Source organism: Bombus affinis, chromosome 9 (genome assembly GCF_024516045.1).
Source record: "Bombus affinis isolate iyBomAffi1 chromosome 9, iyBomAffi1.2, whole genome shotgun sequence".
In the NCBI taxonomy this organism is placed as follows: Eukaryota; Metazoa; Arthropoda; class Insecta; order Hymenoptera; family Apidae; genus Bombus; species Bombus affinis.
This window is the reverse complement of record NC_066352.1, coordinates 10,099,930-10,105,843: the sequence shown is the minus strand read 5'-3', so window position 1 is coordinate 10,105,843 and position 5,914 is coordinate 10,099,930. Positions and strand designations below refer to the sequence as shown.

General features: G+C 34.6%; 1 protein-coding gene across 1 annotated transcript in view; it reads right to left on the bottom strand.

Moving 5' to 3' along the window:
• The window catches only part of LOC126920113 (protein FAM8A1), a 34,667-nt gene that overhangs the window by 27,482 nt on the left and 1,271 nt on the right, over window positions 1-5,914 (bottom strand). The window lies entirely within an intron of this gene.

Below are 5,914 nucleotides of genomic sequence, written 5' to 3'. Positions count from 1 at the left end.
TGGCAATGTTCGGTTTCTTTTTCCTATAATATGTTCATCTATACAATGGGGCATTATTTAAAAAAAATACAGCTTCTTGTCGTAGAAACAAATATATTGCAGTAACTTTCAAGAATTATTATTCCTCGATAAACGGTAAAAATTAACCTTTTTCACTTTAAAGCACGTAATAGTTTTAACTATAAAGACCTGAGCCATCGTGGCCTCGAATATGTCAAGTGAATTCTCGTCTCGGGACATTTCTGAATCTTTACAATATTGTACGAGCGAGCAGTATCTATGAGACTATTGCACGTCAACTGAAAATGCGAATTAAATAACAATAATCTATGTGGGATAATGTATTACGTTGATCGTTAAATATATCTTCGTATTCGACGTTATATACATAGTTATCGAAGTTCTTCAATAGAGAATGGTTTTTTCGAATAGTTAAGTCGCTTGGATTTTTAATGGAATCGCATTGGATTTCCTTGGAAGACATCGCAACAAATTCAACGAATCCTATTTAAACGTTACATATAAAAAAAAAAAGAATATATATAAAGATATATAAATATACTCACGAACACACGTATTATACATACGTATACAAACTTTGCATTACACGCTTAACGGTAAATTAATCAAGGGTTAAAAAAGAAAAAGGAGAATTAAGTAAATTTCAGCAGTTTAGCTTTTACACGTTTATACCGACATCGAGAAAGTATCGGATTTTTTGCGACACACTATTAATCGTACGATTTTTCTATTCCTTTTTTATGTATCAAGTTTTTTACCGAAACGAAACATTCTAGTGCCATCTTGACTATTTGGATTATACCGTCGAAAAATTAATTTCTTTGCGAACAGATTCAAATCGATCCAGTTCGTTACTTGCATCGTTTACAAAGACTGTTATGCGAAGTTGAATCGCCCGTTTCCCTAATAGGGAGAGTATCGGTACGACATGAGTTTTCTACGTCCCTCTGCGACTTACGTTCACGATGAAACGGCAAAACGAATTATGGAACAGAGTATATCGAAGAATTCCAAGCGCAATTGAGAGAAAGGGATCATTCCAGGTGCATGTGATTAATCTGTATGCCTTTAGGAACAAAAAAGCAAAGTATTAAGTATTCTCTAAGTGGCAGATCAAAATGGACGAAATTACGATTGATTATCTTCGGATCTAATCCTGGTCGGTCGGTTTACTGGTTTCATTTCGCACTTTACTCTGATCTGCGATTTAGAAAACGCCTTATACACATATGTTGTATTAGCACGATTCAAACATTAAAGCGTCCGCTGTCAATTAATTCTTATTTTAACCAACGTCGGTAACAATTTTACGAAGGCACAGCGAGCGCGTTAATTAAGAACAACCTCTGCGTATCGATGAGTGTAATTTGCAGTTAGTATAAAAATCTGTGTCTCGGATGGAAGAAATTGTTGGCTTAAAATTGAAAAGATCGAGGTAGCATTCTTGAACGAACGTCCAATGTTGCATAAGGTAAGGAAGGAGGAGAAAACAAAACGAAAATTTTCTACCGTCACTTTCTGTTTGCGATAACGAAATAAAATGTCAATTGTACCAATCGAATGAAATAGCCGGAACTCGTAATTCTCTTCGATTTTTAGCCACAAGAATCTGGCCAGGGCAACGTTGACCGTGCTATTGGCCTTTTTAATCGTGCACATGTACATATACGCAGGAGGTAAGGAGAAGAATAGTATTTTTTATCGATTTAGCATTTACAGATTGTATTTAGGAGAGATTATCGATTATACCAAAGCCAGTATCTCTCACTTCAATGTTTTCTTAAGCAAAGAAGGAACAAAACGAACATAATTATTCTCTAGTAATTAACCGAGCAAAACAGCCACGTAAGTAATTGTATATGTGGAATTAATGTTTAAAACTAACGTAAGTGAAAGAAACAGCCATAAGTTTGAGGTCATATATTATCGTGGTTTTATTTCCTTAAAAGTGAAAAAGCCATTGCACGTTGCAAACTTTTTCTCCGTAAACTTTACTTCTATTCGGCCTCTTAACTTTGTGCCACTAAATTGTATCTGACTGTAATTCGTAAGCAGGCGAATCTATCACGAGAATGTAGCCGTTTTGACCTCAAACTTATGCACACACATAGAGAGAAAGAGAGAAAAGATGAAGAAACGCGGGCTTGTACAATACGCGCCAGAGTATATTTTATATTCGCACGCGCTGGTGCGCGCCAATATTTTTTGTATCATATTAAAAAAAAAAAAATCGAAAGATCGATCGGTGGATGATTCGTATCTTTGGAACAGCACAAAACGAACGAGAGATTATTACCATACTGCACAAAAACAATTGCAACCCACGTTGCTCCAGAGTCAATAATGGGTGCTGTTTAAGAGCGTGACTTGTCGCTATTTTAATGAGTGTGTAGCGTGTCGAGTATTAAGACGTTTCGATGTCTTAAAAGAGAACGAAAGCCCATTAAGCCTTATATTTCGTAAAAACGCGATTTGTAACAAGCAATTTGTTACCCGTCGCTCTTTTCTTTCTCCTTTTTCGTGTTGGACAAGTCAAGAAGTCGTAAATCATCGGACCCTGTCGATGTCAATGGATGTTACAGATTTCAAACGCTTCCGGTTCGTACATGAAAACACGAAGACACGAAATGAATTGTATATTAAGGGTATCGGACAGTACATATGTATGTACGTGTAACGATTAGAACTACGCAGGGCATAATAGTTAGCTAAGTTAGAAATGGTTTAAAGTAAGAGGAAAAAAAAAGAAAAAGAAATAAAAAAGAATATCGTCCACGTCCAGGAATTATTACGTGTATGTGTAATCGCAGTATTCTACTTTGCGCGTATAATGTCGAAACGAATCGGGTTGTATAACTTTATGAGATAGGACACAAATTATAGTGTTGCTGATACGTGTAAATTGCGTTTAACTTATTCAGCAAAGACGAGTTATTCCCCCTAATGCACTCGATAATTATTCGTTTTGTATGCAGAATGAAGTATCGTGAGAGAAAGAGACACGAAAGAAGAATCGTATTAAGCGGAAAGTATGTATAAAAAGAAAATAAGAGGAACAAAAATGGAAGAAGAGAATAAATAGCGAGATACGTAATATATTATATTGTACATGTAAAAATTGTGTATTCTCATATAATAGTAGTTGTAATAATTTAATAAATCTTGTATATCACAAGTGGCCACAGTGTTCATTATATTTTTTATATTAATTAATTAAATTACCACAGCTTTAATGAAAATGTAAAAAGCCCTCGAAGCCGAAACTTTGATTTCGACGAGAAAGGAACAGTGGTAAGGAATACTTTTAACTTGCCTTGCTAATTAAATTCACTCTGTATATAAGGTACTTTTAAATACCAAGTTTGGTAAAACTTCGCAAGACAGACAGTTCTAAAATGAAACTTCACAGATTTGGGAAAGGTCTAAATTGGATCCGCTAAAATCGATGCATCTGTTTAAACATTCATCTCCCGCGGGGGTTTCGAATAATAAATGAAAACATACCAAAAGGGAAAGAAGGAAAAGCAGTGGAAAAAGTTATGACACATAAACGAGATAAACATGCAAAAATTATGCAATTCATGTAGGAGAAAAGTTCACGTATTTTAGTTCTTTCCAGCCTTTTTTCGTTACAGAAAAGTTCAAGGCTTTCAGAATTAAAGTTGCAATGATTTATATTTATTACGGGAAAAAAAGATTTCTATAATTTTCAAATGCGACTACTTCATCGTAGGCACTCGATGAAGTTACAGAATCCCATTACGCTCGATGTCGCGATTTACTGACGAGTTGGTGGAGAAAAACTTTCTGCAAGAAAAATAAAAACACTCTCGAGATAATATCTTGTTTGGAAAGAAATTTAGAGGAACAGCAATGATCGTAATAAGAAAAATGTAACTGAATGAACAATGCGATAGACTGAGAAATTTTTGCTACGACAAATTTTGACAATTATTGCTACGATTATAATGTACGCAGAAAAATAGACTTTTCTTTCACTCCTAATATAATCTACCATTTCCCTTCAAAAGTGAATCCAATTATAAGGCATTAACAGCTTTAATTAAAATATATTACGGTTTTTTACTTCTAAAACTTGGATAAGATGAGAATCATTATCGATGGTAATTCCATCCCTTTCTTTTTTATTCGAGGCGTGTTGCAATCTCGAAAAACAGAAAAGAAAAAGTCTTCGAAACTTGATAGAACTTTGGACAGTTTCGATTACACCAAGATACAGGATGGACGTGTTCGTGTTTCGTTTTAAATTAAATACGGAAGTTTTTAGAGTTTGCGGAAATGAGCACAGTAATTCCACGGTGGCTGGATTAGAATGATCCTTTTCATTCGGCTATATCGAGGCTCGATTTCGTTTATTTAGCGTCCACGTGGAATTCGAGTTTAAAACGAGCTGTTCGACGCAACAACGCATACAGTTTCACGTTAATTTACATGTATTTTCAAGCTGGCGCGTTTCACTGAAAGTGCATTTGTCTTGTACAATATAATTTTCCAATTTATAAATCAAACGCCTTCGCTTATTCATTTAGTTCTGGAACATCAAAAAGCAATTGGAGAATTACGTTTAGATGGAACTATATTGTCCTTTGTGATTAAAATGAAAATTTATATTTTTATATACTCGGAAAAATGTACCATTCTTCTATTACCCGTTTCACATTTAACTCTCGATTTTTCGAACTGAATGCACCACAATTTTACTTTTTATTTCGTTACATCGGCTAAAACTTTTTAATCGAATAAAATTTTGTATTGAAACGGCGTAAAAAGCTTCTTGGCCATCGGTTGGTCTCTTAGAAAAAGAAACTAGAAGTTTGAGCTTCACCGGCTGCAACTTGTAACATGTACCTAATATGGTACGACACCATCATTTATCAGCGTGAAAGAGCAGAAATTCTTGACGCGAATAATGAGTTGTGCAACAGTCCAAACGTGTTCGAATTCTGACGGGAATTTATTTTCACGTTTAACCGAGCTAAAATGCGGAATTCTGTGTTCCCCTCGTTACTCACGAACGACCGAGCCAAGAAGCATTAAGTGTCCGATACATGATCAATTCTGGACATTTGATGTAAACGATATGCTCGTTTCGACGTCGGAAACAATATATGCACATGAAATGTAAATGATACCTGATGAGCAACCAAATGGAAAATAAGTTTCGCGTTCAATTTCGAGTTACAGATACTACAGTGATCTTTTCGATTGAAGTGAAACTAAGTGATCATTTCAAGAGGAAGATTATTTAAGAAAGATCCTTAGATATAGGTATTTAATTATTAATGTCTTTCACGCAAGAGAAATTTGCAATTCGTCAAAACCATGTCGTGTATATAGGTTTAAAGAAAGAATAAGGAAAATGAGAAAGAAAAACGATTGTAATTAATTAAACAGACACTGTTCCAGTCTTACGGAAGAAATTCGTTATTTCAAACGACAGTAGTTGAGAGTATTAACTTGAGGCAAAAGATAAATGTAATTTTTTAATGCGATATGGCAAGTTACATTAAATAATGATTCTATAGTAAATTGCAAATTTTACAATTATACGTTTTGAAGTAAAAAATGCTTCGAACGATCAACAGGACGTAGTTCTGTGAATATACTGTACATAATTCACTTAGAGTTTTCCATTGTAAAAATGAATCTTCTCGTATTTCTTTTCCTCTTTTATTCAAAGCGAAGATAAAGTCTCGCGTAATGTCCGGGTTCGATTCGGTCCACGACGTTTTTTTCCGACGTAATTCGTTTTTATCAGAAGATAGGGAACGTTGCGTTTCATCTTGTTCGTTATTTCTGGTATCTTCACCGACGTATTACAAACTGTATTAATTTCCAAGTTAGTTGAGAAAGGTTGAAATGTATTATTTGA